Source organism: Myodes glareolus, chromosome 12, assembly GCF_982192425.1.
Source record: "Myodes glareolus chromosome 12, mMyoGla1.1, whole genome shotgun sequence".
NCBI classification, from domain to species: Eukaryota; Metazoa; Chordata; class Mammalia; order Rodentia; family Cricetidae; genus Myodes; species Myodes glareolus.
Genome location: NC_142037.1, coordinates 83,322,080 through 83,340,877, shown reverse-complemented (window position 1 = coordinate 83,340,877; position 18,798 = coordinate 83,322,080). Strand labels below are relative to the sequence as shown.

General features: G+C 46.1%; 1 protein-coding gene and 1 long non-coding RNA gene across 7 annotated transcripts in view; one reads left to right on the top strand and one right to left on the bottom strand.

Moving 5' to 3' along the window:
* LOC125392126 (uncharacterized) overlaps positions 1-5,124 on the top strand; it is a 100,729-nt gene extending 95,605 nt beyond the window's left edge. The window contains exons 6-7 of one of the 2 annotated variants that reach the window (XR_015004711.2): positions 1,237-1,445; positions 2,416-5,124. This is a non-coding gene — a long non-coding RNA (uncharacterized LOC125392126). Of the gene's footprint in view, positions 1-1,206; positions 1,446-2,415 lie in introns of both variants that reach the window. The other variant, XR_015004709.2, reaches the window with a different exon arrangement.
* The window catches only part of Clybl (citramalyl-CoA lyase), a 285,431-nt gene that overhangs the window by 102,606 nt on the left and 164,027 nt on the right, over positions 1-18,798 (bottom strand). The gene's annotated exons all lie outside the window — the stretch shown is intronic.

Sequence of the window (18,798 nt, the reverse complement as noted above, 5' to 3'; positions counted from 1 at the left end):
GCCAGACAGAGAGAACACTGGGGAGAAGACAGGCAGAGTCATCCGCCAGACACAGAGGACGCAGGAGATGAACATGCCGTGCTGAAAAAGGTGCCAACACGTGGAAGAGCATAGACAAGAAGTATGGGCTAATTTAAGTTGTAGGAGCTAGTTAGTAACAAGCCTAAGCTATCAGCCGAGGCTTTATAATTAATTAAAAAGTCTCTGCATCTGTTATTGGGGAGCCAGCAGTCCCAAAGGAAAACCAGCCTACACAGTTCCTGAAGGCTGTCCTGGAACTTCCACCACATTCACAGTGTAGAAATATATTCCTGCACTCACACACATACACACAGAGAGAAAGACAGAGACAGAGAGACAGAAAGACAGACAGGGAAGAAAGACAGGAGCAAATACTTCCACAGATAGGAGTCAGCCATCAAAAAAAATTCTTTGCATGCTAAAATTGCACTGTGAAAGACAAGACCACAATTTGTTGATTTTTTAAAAACCACTCATTTGGAAAGACATAAATCCAATATTGTCGTAAACACTGTGACAATAAGCTGCTCAGCCTCCACTGTGAGCTATAAACTGATGCACACCATACTCTGAAACCAAAACGGGGGCTGGAGAGGGTGTGGCAGTTAAGGGCACTTGCTGCTCCTATAGAGGACCCAGGCGTGATTTCCACGTTTGGGGGCTCACAACTGCCTGGAACTCCAGTGCTAGAGTATTCGACACCTTCTGGCTTTTGTGGGTACCCAAAAGTAAGTAAGTAAGTGTGCTTCATAAGTAAGCACACACTCAGGAGATTTGATACCTTTCTGGGCCTCTGAGGAACCAGTCATGCACATGGAATATATATAGACACATTCAGACAAAACACTCATACACACACACACACACACACACACACACACACACACACGCATGTGCGCACGCACATGCACACACACACACACACACACACACACACACACACACACACACAAAGAAAAACCTAAGAAACCAAAAATAAACAGCTTTTAATGAGGATCTTGCACAGAAACCAAGTAATCAAAATAAAGTTATTGAAGAAATAGTAAAATGAAGCCCTTTATGCTGATAGTGGGGTGGTTCTATGCAAGCAAAAGAAACAAAACAAAAAGCTTTTATCAAAAGAGAGCCATAAATCTCATATTTGCATTCGATAATAGTGTTTTAGAGGTATGTTTTTGTTTTTAGTATTCTTAAGGCCAACTATGATGTCAACAGGAAAAGAGAGATTTGGAGCTTTGAGGGAAAGCTACCTGTCTTCCGAGAAACCACCGTGTAAAAATGCCTGCTGCCAAGCAGGATGTCCTGAGTTCAATCCCTGGGACCCACGTGGTGGAAGGACAGACCTGACTCCTGCCAGTCGTCCCCTGACTTCTGCAGAAGCATGTGCACACCTTCCCAGCCCACACCACCCCTAATAATAAAAGGTAATATTGAAAGTTTTAAAGAACAAGAAATTTACCCTCATGGTTCCACAGGCCAAAAGTTTGAGCTCTAGGTGTTCCCCCTCCTCCCCAGAGAACCTCATGCCTTTTCCATAGCTGAGCCATCTCCTAAGGACCCTGGTCTTAGATCAATGCCCAATAGATCTAGTCATTTTTAAACAAGAAAAGTCCCAGGGAGATCAACAAAAGACTTGAGGTCATGCTGAAGGCACAACCAGGACTAGAGTCAGACCAATGGAAGTTCAGCCAAGTGCTTGTTCCATACCATGTGATATGTGGTACAGAGAGGGACACAAAGCCTGACCCTGGTAGACTTGGCATAACTCCTTGGTAATATCCAAGAAGATTGGTAACTCAAAGAATAGGTTTGGTAATTGTTTGAGGGTTTCTATTGGAGTGATAAAATATTCTGACCAAAAGCAACTTGGGGAGGAAAGGGTTTATTCACCTTACGGCTTATAAGTCCATCACTGAGAAAAGTCATGGCAGGATTTCTGGGCAGGAACCTGGAGGCACTGAAGCAGCAGCCACTAGATATAGACAGAAATTTCTGTCCCACCTGGTCCTGCAGCAGTTCAGTGCCAAAGAAACACACAGAGGCTTATATTAATTATAAACTGTTTAGCCTATTAGCTCACGCTTATTATTAACTAGCTCTTACAACTTAAATTAACCCATAATTCTTATCTATGTTTAGCCATGTACCTTTGCTCAGTAAGGCATTCTCATCTTGCTTCCTCTGTGTCTGGGTGGCAACTGACTCTCTGTCTTTCCTCTTCCCAGAAGTCTCTTAGTCTGGTTGCCCTGCTTATACTTCCTGCCTGGCTACTGGCCAATCAATGTTTAAACCAATATGAGTGATAAGTCTTTACAGAGTACAAAAACTTTATCCCACAGCAAACAGTGGGATTACTTACTAACTTTCTCTTGCTTGTTTTCTTACGCATCACAGGACAACCTGCAGCCCACAGTGAACTGGTTCCTCCCACATTAATCCTCAATCAAGAAAATGTACCGCACAGGCTTACCCCTGGGTTCAATCTTGTGGGGGTATTTCCTCAATTGAGTTTCCATCTTCCAAAATGACTTTATCGTGTGTCGAGTGGACATAAAATTAGCCAGCCCAAGTGATGTTGGCTGAGTGTGAGTCCCCTGCACATGGCTCTCTGAACTCAGGATGCGTGAGCACACTGGTTGAACAGCACCTCTAACACTGCAGGGCTCTGGGCTGCTGCCACACTCAGAAGCTGACGGGGACTAAGGTCACTTTGTTCAGCTCCTGATTCTTCACCACGCCCTTAGAGGAAAGGAAGAGTAACTGGAACAAATGTCTGACTGTCATTTGAAGCCAAGGTACCCCCTGGGCTGGAAAGTCGAGGCTCCTCATCTCCCAGATGTTGACTAATTGGGCAGGTACCCAACATCTACAACAATAGCCTTAGGAACAAACTTGGTTTTGCTTAAAACTCATCACCGTCTAGGAAATGAAGTCTTATCTCTTAGGAAGAGCAAAGCCACCAGAGCCACCCACTTGGAGACGAGAGAGGCATTTTCTGGTTGACACACACAGAGAGAGAGAAAGACCCAGATGGCAGATCCTTTTGGCATAGACTTCTCTGCTCAGGCTGTCTGATATGCTTCCTCACTGAGTTAATTCTGCTTGTATCAGAACCATCACGGAAGTTTGCTTGTTTGTGGGGGAAAAGACAAAAACAGAAAGGTTTTCACCTAAAGCATTCCCACATTCCTCCTTAGGCACCAGGGTGCCTTGTTGACTAAAAGAGGTAACCAAAGTGACCTGGATCCTCTGGTGAAAAATGTCTTGAAACCAGGTCCTGTGAAGGAGTCAAGAGAATGCCTTTCTTGGGAACAGGACAGGAGCCTGCTACCTGGGCCGGAACTGATGCCTAATGAAAGGTTCGAAACTTATTTTTAAAGCAGGTTTTGGCATGTAGAAGGAAGCATGTTGCATTACTGCCGGCTGCAGAGTGAGTCCCTCGGGCCCACCCTGTCTTCTTTCGTGAGGAATCCCTGCCAATCTGGGATCTGTGAACGGCTTCTGCCAGCCAATCTCTAATTTAGCATATGTACAGAGCCAGTTTTTGGACAGCATGATGGAGCCTGGCACCTCTGCAGCCAGCTCTCTGTATCTGCAGCGTTTCCACTGAAATAGGAACAACTAGCAGGATGGCAGCAAACCACAACATGAAAAAGGCTTTCTAAATCCACAGATAAACCCTGGTATATTTGATATATATGTGCACATGTCTGTGTGTCTCCCTTCTGCTTCCCAACATAAACTTCCCCCATGCCTTCCCTCGTGGTCTTTCATTTAGATTTTTCAATCTGGGATGTGCTTAGCCAAAGCCAGCACTGACAAAGATGAAACCCTGCTCCCCACTGAGAACATCTAATTTTTAAAATGTAAAAATGCTGCTCTTTACAGAATAGGGACATTTCCCTTTTAATGAGCTTCAAGATACACCCAAATCGTTTGCAACTAGCAAATGACACCGTTTCAGGGTACTTACCAATAATTCTCATGCACGAAAAGTCAATTTGATGAGAGGCCTATGCTAGTGGAACCTACAGGTTAAGGACAAAATGGAGGCTGCTTCTGAGGGCACAGCTGTCACAGTCATGGGAAGATTTGCCTACCCTTTGACATTTGCCAGGATATTTCCCAGAAAACCAGCATCTTTGTTTGTTTGTTTGATGGGCTATCTGAGAGTAAGGGACAGTAGGACTTTTTCTATGTACACATGAAATAAAATCTCCGAGCTAAGGGGAAATAGTAGTGTGCCAATTTCTCAAGCCGGTTTCTTCCAAAGCACGCATTTGTTGAATTTTGACTATTTTGCCACGATCTCTACCCTCTTGCCCAACTGGTCATCACCAGTGCAGAGGAAATGGACCTTCCCAAGGGTGTCACCACCCCGACACCCACAGCTTCTGTTGGGACAATATGCCTGAGCCCTGCATGGATCACTATATATAAATATTTCACAATTGTGGCTGGTGGTGAGCCTCACATGTAACGCAGAAGCCAGGCTTGATGGCTCTGCCCTGGTGTGGCCTCCCCAGGTGGCAGGGGCTGAGAGCAGAGGGGGCAGTGTGGTTGGCAGGGGGTGGAAGTACCTGCTGCCAGTCATTCTGAGTAGCCCCCAGGCTGATTAGGGACAAAGGCTGTCAGGCTCCTGAGGGGAGGGCCTGGCCAGCTCCTTCCACAGCAGGTATGACAGACATGGAGTCCTGAGGCGGAGACCGGGGACGGTGCGTGTTTATGGCTATACACTTCATCTGTAAGACCACCTGCCTAGTCTGGAGGATTGGCCATTAAGGGATGTCTGATGGCACTAGGGTCTCCCACCCCTCAGGGGCTCCACCCAAGCCAGACAGCAAGGCTGGGCAGCAGTGCTGGGGATTAGAGGGGATCAATACGTGTATATGGAATACTGTCACGGACAATTGAAGAGACTCACACATCACCCCGCAGGGAACTGCTATGAACTGAAGTCCGTGGTCAATGACTCTCACGGAACCCCAGGTCCTGGCTGGTCTGCCTGGGTGTAGCCCAGGATAAGCTCTGTGACATTTATAATTATTAGCACAGCACTGACTACAACACATGATTCTAGGTCTCCAAAATAAAGAATAGCTATCTAATGTGGAATTTGCCTCTGTATGCTGTGAATGTGTTTTGTTACCATTGGTTAATAAAGAGGCTGCTTTGGGCCTACGGAAGTGCAAAACAAAGCAAGGCAAAAATTTCAAGCAGAGATAAAAAGAAGGCGGTGTTGGTATAGCTGCCAAAGAAAAAAGATGCCTGCCCTGGAACCTTATTGGTAAACCATGAGCCTTGTGGTAAAATATAAAATAATAGGAATGGGTTACGACGTAAGAGTTAGTTAATAAAAAGCCTGAGCTAATGGGCCAAGCAGTGTTACAATGCATAACTTAATTAATATTATATCCTTCTGGAGTTTGTTTTTTGGGGGTTTCTCATGCAGCCAGGGTTGACGTTGAACTATACATGGAGGATGACTTTGAACTCCTGATGCTTCTTACTCTCCCAAAGGCTTCAGATTCTTCTTCTTCCTTTAAAAAATTTATTTATTTTACGTATATGAGTGCTCTATCTGCATGTACACCTACACACTAGATCAGGATCTCACTATAAACAGTTATGAGCCATCATGTGGTTGCTGGGAATTGAACTCAGGACCTCTGGAAGAGCAGCTGGTGCTCTGAACCACTGAGCCATCTCTCCAGCACCCTAGACTCTTCTTAAGAGAGTGTCTTGCTATGCAATTCAGGCTCCCTGTGATTCCAGCTTACACCACAACATCATCACACCCACACACATGCTTGAACCATGAGAAGACACTTCAGTAAAAGTACTGGTTTGCCGAGCATGAGGACCTGAGTTCAGTTCCCTGGAACCCAAGTGGTAGGAGACACTGCTTGTACATGCCTGCAAGTTGTCCTCTGACCTCCTGTGCTGGTTGACTTTCTGCCAACGTGACAGAAGCTGGAGTCCCTTCGGAAGAGGGGGTCTCAAATCTGTAGAGCTCCTTCTTGGTTGGTGATTGCTATGGGAGGGCCCAGCTCACTCAGGGTAGCACCAACCCTGGGCAAGTGATTCTGAATTACATAAGAAGGCAGGTTAAGCGAGCACTGAGGGGCAAGCCAGCAATCAGCACTTCTGCATGGCTTCTGCAATCAGCTCCTGTCTCCAGGTTACTGCGTCCAGGTTCCTGTCTCAGCTTCCTGTGCTGACATCTCCTGATGATGGGCGGTGATGTGGAAGTTGAAATGGAAGCCTAGAACATCCTCCACAGGTCGTTTTTGCTCCTTGTTTTATCATAGAAGCTCCAACAAGACATCTTCACATGACTCCACGGCATGGACATGCCTCACACACACACTAAATAAAGGTCTTTTTTTTTTTTTTTAAAGTAGTTCAGTCTTATCAAGCTAAGCAAAAGACAGCAGTTAGGGTGTAATTTAGAGTTCACTTACAGGATTTATCATTCTGGTAATGTAGCTCAATTTTCCCAGTGAAAAGAAAAAAATCCAAACCCAGAACTACTGTGTGTTGGGTTGAAATGCCTGGGCAGAGGGCAGCAGTATTAATGACGGCCCTCCAGGACAGTGCCACTGGGAGGGACATGGGCAGACATTTATTTTAAGGCACTGGCCATGATGGGCTAGTATGCAAGCGAGGCTGGGAGGCTGGACACTGGGGTGAGGGCAATCTCCTCTCCAAACCAACTAATTACTGGTGATTCCACCTACAAACACCTATTACTAAAGACAAGAGTCTGGTAGACCGGTACCTGAACTTGGCCAGCCATCACAAGAGCTTCCTTCTACACTAGTCAGGATCTAGCCTTCTCCCTTACGGGTCTGTGGGTACCCCTGCTCCCCACATCAGCTGAGGATCCATCTGCATAGAATGCCGATGCTGAGCCCCTGCGGTGAGCAGAAAGGGGGTGTGGGATGGAGGGAGTTAATCCCATCTATTTTAGCATTCCATTCAGGTTCTTCTAGGATGCCTGAGACACCAATTCAATTACAGTCAACAGATAGCAACCTACACTCCCCCCAATTATGGCCACTCTTTCAATCACCACTGTTTTTAAACATTCACTTAGTGTGCCTATGGGGATGCTATTTCTCAACGTGGGCTTGAACTCATGAACCAACATGGTGGCATGCTGAGCTAACAACAGTCACAGACAGTCACACCCCAGACTCAAAAAAGTCAATCCCTCCCATCGCTAAGCATCTGCCAAATCTTTCCGGTCATAATTATACATTTATAGAATTAGTTAAACAAGAAATCATTTCTCATAGAACAACAAGAATGCAGTTCTGTGGCACAGAGTTTGCCTAGTGTGACCAAGGCGTTGGGTTCACAGCACCACCACAGGGCAGGGGAAGAGCTCCGCTAACAATGAGTAATATCTTCACGGTCCCTTACTAACAGAGCACTTTCACGTACATTTATCTTTACCCCTGGAGCAGCCTTGGGAGGCTGATGCTATATGGTCCTCACCTACAGATCAGGGCTCTAAGGGATGAAGAGACTTTCCTGCTGTCAGGCTGACTTTGTCTCCAGCTCCCAGCTAGTCAGTCCACACTCCTCGGGGTCCATTGCTGGTGACCAGCTCCACCGGCCAAGCCTTACTTTATGGTGTTGTATAACGGAAGTCACACAAATGTGTCCATCCGATAAGCCACTAAAACATTTCTGCTTATGGAAAACCTTTGTCAAAGGCGATGCTCCTACACATGACCAGACATCCTCTCTCTCTTTTCTCATATCTTTCTTGAGTGCAGAGGGCTCTGTTTGAGTCTGTGGGAAGCCACTGCCTGGGAGGATGGGAGGGTTGTGAATACATCCCATAACACAAAGACTTCCATTCCAATAAATAATTAGGAAGAAGTTCAAGGCTGCTTCCTCAGCTGATCCTCACCGGGTTAATCTGAGCCAACTCTGGATTAAATACTTCTGCTCAGTGGTTCTGACAGTCTCAGCCAGGCACACCCTGATAAAACTGGAGATGCAGAAAATGGTTTCTGATGGAGTGAGGAGATGTAATAGTTAGGGAGCTAGTCAACCAAGTGCAAGAACTTACCCGTGCAGACTGAGAGAAACAGGAAACAGAAAGAGGCAGGTGCACTCACATGAGTGTGAACACCTATGAATAATGGGGGATGTGTGTGAATGCGTGGGAGAGAGTGTGCATGTATCTAAGTGATGTAAGTGGAAAGGCGGGGCTGGGATGATGCTAATTAATTAGACTTGAAGATCTTGGCAGCAAGAGGTATGTTTATAAACAGATTTCACTGAAACATACCTTTCCAACTATTGACGATCTTATTTGCCAGAAATCATCTCTGGGATAATCATTCTGTGCTTGCTGCAGTCCAAAAGTGAGGAGAGAGATACTAGTGAGTGAATACGGCCACCCTCCCCTCTAATACATAGCCCTGCACAGGGACACTTCCAGCACTCAGCTAATGAAATAAAGCCAACACAAAGCAATTTGTACAAGGGTTGGATGGCAGGATGTTAGTCAAAGGGTTTTGGGGCTGGAATCTCAGAAAAATCAGAGACAGAAGAAACAACAGAATCCTAACCAGTCAGGAATCCTTTACAAAGATAGAATCAATACTTCTGCAGATGGGCCAAATCATCACCCCGGGGCCCTTTGCGAGGAAGTGATTAGAAGATGTTCTCGATTAAATGAGTGCACAAGCCACGCAAGGAAAAGACAGAAAAGACATAAGATCCAACAAACAAAAGCTTCAACTCTGAATAAGACCTAAGGACTTCCCTCAATGAAAAGAAGGAAAGCCAATCAGATAACAACTCATTGAGCAACCAGCTCAGATCACAACAGAGAAAAGAACAGGGGGGAGGGGGAATTTATTGGTAATACATTTAGCACTGAAAAGAAATGATCTACGAAGACAGGGAGGGAGACACAGAGAAACCTCAAATGCATATTGTAAAATTAAAGAAATCAGATGAAAATTACACTATCTGATTTTAACCTGATGACAAAAATTATAGCCCTCAGTGGTTGCCATAGGTGAGACTGTTTACATAGTTATGTTGTGCAGTGACTTAATATAACTATATATTAATATTCATATATGTGGAGGATGGTGGTAGGGAAAAGAGTAAGAGGTCATTCCTCTTCCTACAGAGATGGAAGCCGATGAGTATCTTAAGAAACAGGTGATAATAGCAGCGAGGAATTGCATGAGTCCCCTCTATGGGCACAAAGCTCTGCTGGCTAATTTTATGTGACAAGTGAACTGGGCTAGGGGCCCAGATTAGCTGGCAAAATTTTATTTCTAGGTGTGTCCCTGAAGGAAGTTTTGGAAGAGATTAGCATTTCTCTCACCACCGTGGGTGGGCATCACCCAATCTGCTCAAGGCGGAGAGCAAATAAAATCGTGAATTACTCTCTCACATCCTCTCTCTCCTTCAGCTAGGACATCAATCCTTTCCTGAACTGATTCTCGGCTGAGTATGCCGTAATTCTCTGGCCTTTGGGCTCTAACTCAATCACTCCAATGGCTTTGCGAAGTTTTTAGTTTACAGACCCCGGATCACAGAATTTGTTAGCCTCTGTGATGCTCTGAGCCATTTCCCAAAAGTCCCTCCTACATAACCTTAAGTCGTAACCTCTCTCCCTCTCTCCCTTTCCCTCTCTCTCTCTCTCTCTCTCTCTCTCTCTCTCTCTCTCTCATGCGTGTCTGTCTGTCTATCTCTGTCTGTATTCAGGGTGTCTGTGTCTATTTTCAGGGACCAGGCTCTGCCAGTAGTTCTTTTTGTTTAATTAAAGATTTATGTGTATGTGTGTGAGTATTCACATGTATTTATGTGTATTTATTTATGTGAGTATTCACATGTATTTATTTATGTGTATGGGTGTGAGTATTCACATGGATTCAGGTGCCTGAGAAGCCAGAGGGTATCAGACCCCCTGGTGCTGGAGTTACTGAAGACTGTGAGTTTGAGGCCAGCCTAGTCTACAGATCAAGTTCCATGACAGCCAGGACTACACAAACCCTATCATTAAAAAAAAAAACTAATATTCTCTCAGTTCAAATATTCTCTCTCACCCCCACACCCCATGACATACATTAAAGATAAATAAACATTAAACAGACAAGCTCTACTTCCAAGGATGCTCAATATATTAATACAATCGGATTCCTTTTTCAGGGAACATATGGTCACAATGAAAACTATGCCTGGGAAGGAAATGGCCACCAAGGATAAAACCAGGCTCCACAGCAACAGAATTTGGTGCAGTGTTGACTTTGACTAAGGAAGAATAAGAACCTGCCCACATATCACAGGTCCTTATTTGCATCTCCCTGTTATGTGAATCTTTGCCTGAACATAATCCTATTACCAGTAGGTAAGAGGAAAAGAAATCCTACCTGTAGCATTCAGACCTCCTATCATCATAGCCAGAGTGAGTTAGGAAGGCCTGGGCCTTTGATCTTCCTTGGGGCCTTTCTAGTCCGGTCACTGTAATCAAATACCCGAGTCTAGAGGGCTTGGTAACACAAAACATCAATTTCTCACAGTTTTGGAGGCTGGGAAATCTAAGCCCAAAGTGCCAACAGGTTTGCTGTCTGGTGAAGACCCATTCATTCCCTGGTTCAGGGATGGTGCCTTCCCACTGTGTCCTCACAGGGCAGAGGGGGCAGGGAATACAATAAAATGAGGTTACCTCATTCTCAAGGGCTCCACCCTCATGATCTAGCCCCCCTCTCAAAGGCCACACCTCCAAACGCGATCACACTGGATATTAGTTTCCAACCCAAGGACTTCTAGGATGCAAACATTCAAACCACAGCTGAACTGCAGCACAGCAGGCTCCTGCCCCCAGCACTTCCTGCTCTAGCACAACCAGCGAAACAAAGGGCACAACCATATTAGAAGTCACTCCTGAAGATGCTGGGTGTGCCTACGTGTATCTAATCTCAGGGAGGCAGAGGCAGGTGGATCTCTGAAAGTTTACAGCCTGCTTGCTCTACATAGCAAGCCTCAAGCCAGAGAGTCCCAGTCAAAAAGAATGAAGATAAAAAGTCAAGCATCCCCAAAATCATCTCTTCAGCCAGTCCTCCTCCCCATTTTTGTATTTTGTAACTGGGTCTCATGTACCCTAGGATGGTTATAAACTCACGAAGTAGCCCAGGCTGGCCTTGAACTCCCGATCTTCTGCCAAGCACTAGGATTACAGGAATGTGCCACCACACACAGCTTGATATTGGAATTCTTCAAGAAGAAAGTACCCTTTTTTAAAACTCATTTTAACAATCACTTCTGACATCATTAAATTGAAAAGTTAAGAGTGGAAATAATTGCCTTCTGGGTAGTTAAAATCAAAACCAACCAGTGTGGGCTACTACATATCTTGGGGTAGAGCAAGGTAAACTAAAAGATGGCGGGGACCAACTCTGCTATAGTTGTGCTATGGTTTGAATATTTGTGGTCCTTCCCAAATCCATGAGCTGAAACCTCATATCCGGTGTGACAACATTTGGAGGTGTGACCTCTGAGAGGTGGTGAAGTCATGAGGGTGTCCATCTAAGATAGACCCCAAAGAGTTCTCAGAGCAAGACAGAAAATCTCTTTTCTCTGCAAAGCAAAGTATTTAGAATGGGCAGGTGCCAGCAGCCGAAGTGGAAAAGCCTGGGATGTGGGGGTATTGTGGTCCATGGTGACAACCCAAGTGCCTATTTTGAGCAGTCTGTAGGGCTCCCATGTTGCTTCCAAAGGCTGGGAGACAATGGGGCAGCCCTGTAGCCCAGGTAATTCACAGTAAGACATGTTATGTCCTCTCTACATGCCAGGCACTGTGCTGGTATTGTATGGACACCTGCTAATTGAATCCTCACACCTTCTGCATATGAAAAGCTTGTCACTATCCCCTTTCACAGAAGAGAATGTCCAGCAACAGTCAGACAAGGCACAGAGACCGAATCTGAGTTTGTCTGGCTGGTTCTTATCCCATCCCATCAGGCCCTAACACATACTCCCCATGAGCACTGAAGACCTTAGCACCAGCGACTAAGGGGACATGGATTGTGGTCAACCAACAAACGGCAATAAAAAGCCAGAAGTGCGAAGCGCTCTGTGATCTGACCTGGCCCCCTTAAAGGTCAGGATATTTAGCAAATTGGAGAGAAAAAAATGATCATAATATTTCCCACACGTCTACCCTGGGACACTACATTTTTGAAAAATACATTCTCGTGCAGAATTTTAAGAAACTATGCTGACTCTACCATTCCTAATCCAAAAAGAAGAAACCACAGTCTTCTCTTCTAACAGGATGGGACTAAGGTATAGATCAGCAAACACACAGTTGGGCCCTTGCATAGAAAATGCTTGGGGTCACAATCTGGTCAGCCTGTTAGGCACACAGGAAACAGAGATGATGTGGGATGTCCTTCTGTATATGTGTTGCTTTTATTGGCTAATGAATAAAGCTACTTTGGTCTATAGCAGGGCAGCATATAGCCAGGCTGGAAGATATAGAGATATAGAGAGAGTAGGCGGCGTCAGAGAGATGCCATGTAGCTGCCAAAGGAGAAAGATACCAGAACCTTTCCAGTAGGCCACAGCTTCATGGTGATACATAGATTAATAGAAATGGGTTAATTTAAGATATGAGTTAGTTAATAAGAAACCTGAGATAAAAGGGCAAACAGTGATGTAATTAATAAAGTGTCTGTGTGGTTATTCGGGTCTGGGCAGCCAGGAAGCAAACAAGCAGCCCCTGGTTACAAAATGGCACCCAACATGGGGTGGTATCTTAAAGGCTATAGGCTAAAGGAGTTCCCACAGCCAATCTGATGGCATAGAAAAGAGTTTCACACTAGCCCAGAATGGAATATTAACAAAGGTTTATTTATTTGGGGATAAACCCACAGAAAGAGCAGTGATCCACAGTACTCTATGCACGCTGGGAATTGAAACTGAATCCGGCAGCCAAGAGACCCACGCATGTTTTTCATCTGCATTTATAGTACATGAGAGCACGCCCAAAGTGGGCCGGTATCTTAAAGGCTATTGGCGAAAGGAGTTCCCTCAGCACAGAGCTGAGCTGATACCGGAAGAATCTGATGTCACAGCCTTGGCACAACAGGGACTCTCTTCCTCTCTGACCCCCAAGGCAGTCACCATCCTTGGGTGTACTAACAGTAGCTATGCAAAGATCCGAGTCACCTGTAGCTGGTGGCATGAGTCATGGGACCCCAATTAGTGGCTTACATCATCTATCTTTTCACCATTGACACCAGTGGTGACAGGAACTGGGGGGGGGGGTCCCTTTGTCCCTGTCCTACATTTCTAGGTAGTTCATGGAACATGGCATCTGAAAACCCGAAGGGCAGGCAGCAGTCACTCTGTCCAAGACTTACACAAGACTTGCCCACAAATAGCCAGGCATGGTGGCAAACACCTATAATCCCAGCACCTGAGAAACAAAGGCAGGTGAATCAGAGATTAAGGCCAGCCCAGTGTACTGCGCAAATTCCAGAGCAGAGCAGTCAGGGCTACATAGAGAAAATCTGTCTCAAAAAAAACCAAAACAAACAAACAAACAAAAAACAAAGAAAAAGACTTGCCCATGAGCAATGAATCATGCCCAGGACCCCAGCTTTTTGTGTGTGTGAGCACATGTGTGTGGATGTATGTGCATGTGTGTGGAGGATATAAGTCAACGCCTGTGTCTTCTCGTATTGCTCTCTACCTTACATTGTGAGGCTGGGTCTCTCCCTGGACCTATGACTCACTGATTTGGTTAGATTAGCTGGCTAGTAAACCCCAGAGATCCTCCTGTCTCTACTTCCTAGCATTGGGATTACATCAACCACGCTCAGATTTTATTAATTAGGAGCTGAGAATGAAACTCAGGTCTCCACATTTGTGTGACAAGCACTTTACTGACTGAGCCCATCCCATGACAAGCTCCTTCTGATTCTTAACCCCCCCCCAAAGATTATTTTTCCATTGCTGGGGCTCAAACCCATGGCCTCATGGGTGCTAAGCACACACTCTATCACTAAGCTTCATGAGAAGCCACAAGCCCAGGCCTTTTTCACCATAGAGCCTCTCCACTGAAATCTGTACTCAAGACTACAGGAAAAGCCAATTTCTACAATTCTGTAATCCCAAACCTCTGCACATTGGGCTATGAATTATTGCAGTGCAAAGGGCTCTCATTAGCCATGGCTTCTCTAATAGATACAAGTCCTCAAACCTGTAACAACACAACAACAAACCATAGGGTTTGGGGAGTCAGAACGGTGTGGGGTTTAGGGAGGTAACTGGAATCTTTCATGCCTTCCCTCCCCCAAACCTGGGGCACTACACAGAGATGACAGATCACACCATGAAGTCAGCGACAGCTTCACATACTTCAGCTTGAGTTTTGCTGTCAGGTGCCAAACCTATGATACGAGTTCTGGTTTTCAGAGCTCGCTGAACTTGGGAACAGAAGCTGGAGTACTCTGGACTCACATCACCGCGAGAGGTTTGAAAGAACTCATCAGCCAGTGGGGCATCACCGCCTTGCCACTGCAAAGGTGTTTCTCCTCTAGAGCTGTCGAGTGACAGTTCTGTTGCTCGGTAGGCTTCAGTGAGGCCTGTGGCCTCTCAGTTATATCCCAGATAACAAAACGTAACAGCCCCATGGAAACCTGGGTCTGGCCAAGGGCCTGTCTGTGCCAGGGATGTTTCAGAAAGAGTTCCAACTGGACCCCAGGGGGCAGCCCGCATCAAGGGCAGCTGGAAGGCCATGTGGGGATGGAGTGTGGCACCTGTGCCCAGGGCTATCAGGAATATCTTAAAACCGAGTGGAGAGCGTGTGCCCTGGGTTCCCAACAGGCAGCTAATTTCACCTGCCATTTCTAGTCTTTCTCTGGCTCCAGTTGCTTCTCGGCTTCCTCTTTTGCCTCAGATGGGCAGGTTTCCAGAGCTGTCAGATTTTCTTCTGCCCAAGTTAACAGGGACATTGATTTTGGAGGAAGGGCCTGCCTTCCTCCCACCCACGTCCTTGCCTGGCTCCTGGCTGAGCCTAGCCATCGCTACGGCATTGTCTGGTTCTATTAGTACTGCCTGGCTGAGGCCTCCCTTCCCAGGTGGCCTTGGTGGCTCTGGCCTCCCTTACTTGGCATGTTGACATGCATTTTTGGTGTCCCAGGGTGAGACTGCTTACCTGGATAATGGGCGCTTGACCCCCTGGTTCCCAAAGTGGACTTATGTACCACAGCGGGACTTGCATCTGTTTCCACGGCTATCGCCAGGAGGGAGTCATAGCAATGTGACCTTGCTTGGATGACTTTGAGATTGATGGAAATCAAGGCACTTAAGAGGTTCTAATGGCTTTCAACATAGGGATCTTAGGGGGGGGGTCTACCATATCCATGAAAGAGACTCAGTGTTCCTTTCAGAGCTGGAGTGTGACCCTTCCAAATTTTTTTTCATCTGGCATAGAATTGTAGGTATCGGTTTCTCTGAAGAATTTTCCCACATTGACAGGAAGTAAAATTTTACAGAAAAAAAAAGACCTAGAAAGGCCTTCAAAGAATAAGCCCATTGTTGCTGCAGCAGCAGAGAGGGAGACAGGTTTTGAAAAGAGGAAGTCTTCGTCACACAGCACACGTCACCCTCATCCCTCCTCTTTCCTCTCTGACCACAGTGCCAGACTGTACACGGCCCACCCCTCTCAGCCAACTCTAAATACTGTTCTCCCTTTCCTGCGACCTTTTGTAGATAGTTTTGCTACAGCAGCCAAGACTGGCCTCAAACTCACAGTCCCTCTGCCTCCCAAATGCCAGGATTACAAGTGTGCACACCACACCTGCTCAGAACGGTCTTTCTACAGTATGGATGCCTGCTGTTTAGGCTTAACTGCTTTACACTACCTTAGAGTACACCTAAAAGTCCTTTCTAGCTCTGTATCACCCAGCTCCTACCCAGCTCCCGAGCCTCATCTTGCATGCCCCTGAGCACTAGGTACCCCTGCACTTACCCTTGTCATGGTGCCTCCTATGTCCCTGGGCTGGTTCTCCCTGCCATCTCCTCCTACGGCCCTCTGAAGCCCATACTACACCTGGCTCGGCCCTCAGACCCTTGCTCAAATGTCACTTGCCCAGAAGTCTTATCTAGCAGGGGTCCTGTTTTCTGTCTCCGTTGCCTTCTGTGTTGGGTCTCGCATCACGATGACAAATAGGCTACTGCATATGCGATTGGGCGACAATGGGCCACTGTCTGTTGCACCAGCCATGAGGTCCTAGAAAGAAAGGTTGGTTGCTTTCAGCACAGACACTTGCACTGACAGCTGCCTGTTGTCACATGGTGGCTGCTCAATCATGTAAGGACTTACAGAACAGCTCATTTGCCTAGCCGGTATACCTTTCCCAACAGGGTTACTGCTGTGAAGTAAACTCCTGTTACTCCAGGGTAGAACAGGAATCTCCACTTGCCAGGAAGACCTGGAAGGTTCCTGAGAATCCTGAACACAATAGTCTGGAAAAGTGGGGCAATGTCCCTACTGCCTGAAGACAAGTTGGCTTAGTGGCTTCATCTGGCTTCATGTTTCTCCCCAAAGCTCCTGTAGGATGGCAGACTGGCATGTCTTCCCTGACTTCTCATGTTGGCCAAGACGAACATGCCACATTGGTGATAATGTCAGTAAACTCTGAGGCTGCCAAGGAATGCAGCAAGTGAGGGCCAAGAGGAAGCCGGCGGGGCCGCAAACACTCGAGCCCTGGAAATCGTCTCATTAAGAGAGGTGCCAGCCGCCACACCCTGGATGGAAGGGCGTAATTGCTGAAAACAGCTAATCACTAACAGCATGACAGCGCAGGGTCTATAGTCCTTTTCTCCACTTCAGGATCTGTGCCCCAGCCCCCTTCCCCGGAGGGGAAAAGGTGCCAAAAAGGGAAGCCAGGCGTGATGACATAGTTCCTGCCTTTTCACACACAGGGGTTCCTACCCTTGGGCTTTCCCGAGATACTTTGGGAAGCATCTCTTTGTTGTTAAGATTGAATTCCAATGCGTCTATCCAAAGAAAGTACTCCGGGCTCCAGAGAGATGTTCCTGAAATCCAGCTTGGATGAGGATTGTTGTCTGAATGACAGTGGCCTTTCCCAAGAAAGCAACCCTGGGCTTTCAGGAGAACATGTGTGGAGACAGAGACAGAACCCTTACTGGGTCCCTGCTGAGTAACCGGCCCACAAAATGAGCAAAAATCAAGGCCGTCAGATTCCTGGGCTTTGCTGGGCTGGGCATCGAGCTGAGGACTTTCTACACTCAAGGAGCTTCCTAGGCAGGTTGTTTTACCACCGAGCCACATTCCCAGCCATTTCTTTGCTAAATCACATTATTACAAGCATATTTATGGTAATTCACTAAGTAAGTGGATAGCTTCATCTAGCAAATGTCCAAATATCAAAACAGGAAGTGTCATGGTTCTTCAGGAGATGTGCCAGTTCAAAGTTGGGAAGTACGGGGCTGGGGAGACAGCCTACTGGTTAGAGTGCTCGCTGTGAAGTGGGAATGCCGGAACTCATAACCCCAGCACCCACAGAAAATGCCCACTGGGCATGGTGGCCACCTGTAACTCCAGCTTTTGGAGGATGAAGATGGGATCCCTAGAACAAACAAACCAGACAAGCTTTACTGGAACGGTCTGGTTCTGCCCTTTAAAGTCAAACGTGATACTCAATGTGGAGACATTGGTATGCCATAATCGCTGAAAAACAAAGGTTTTCTTGATTCCTTTTGTGTATGGGTGTGTGCGTGTACATGTGTGTACCTCTCTATGTGCAAGTGTGTGCACCTATGTATGTACAGACAGAGGCCTTTTTCACTGAACCTGAAGCCCTCCATTCATAATAGACAACATGGGCAGCCAGCTCCTAGGATCCATCTGCCTCTATTCCTGGTAATGGGTTTACAGGCATGGTTGCCATACCTGGTTTTGACACTGGCTTTTACTATGAATTCGAACTCAAGTCTTCATGTTTCTGCAACAAATATATTGTCCACCATCTCCCAAGCCCTACGTATTCCTTTTTAAAAGCACTTTGGCAACATATAAAAAGGCCATAAATGGACTGGAAAGATGGCTCAGTGCTGAAGAGTACTTACTGCTCTTCCAGGGACCCAAATTCAGCTCCCAGCACCCACATCTGGTAGTTCATGGGTACCCATAACCACACCTCCAGGAGATCCTACACTTTCTTCTGGCTTCCACAGGCGCCCACACACATATGTGGCATACATTCACACTTATACACACTTAAGTAAAAACAGGAAAAAAATAAAAAGCCATAAAATGTTTCTACCTATTGATATGGTAATCCTAATTTAATAAATATGCTCTAAAAGAAGTAGCTGGGCACACTGACACACACCTGGAATGCCAACACTGTGAAAGTGGGGGCAGAAGGACAAGGAAGCCAAAGCCATTTCAGCTACATAATGAGTTTCAGGCCAGCCAGGGCTAAAACCATATACACAAAGTCCATTATTGTGAAATGCATCAAAATTTGTTATCCTACAAATAAAAACTAGAGACAGTTTATATACTCAGCAGTTACAGCATGGTTAACTAAATGGTTAAAGTCAAAAGATTTTATTTTTATTATACATCTGTTAAAATAACAAGGATTTTTGTTTGTTTGTTTTCGAGACAGGGTTTCTCTGTGTATCTCTGGCTGCCCTCACTTTGTAGACCAGGCTGGCCTTGAATTCACCTACCTCTGCCTCCCAGAGTAAAGG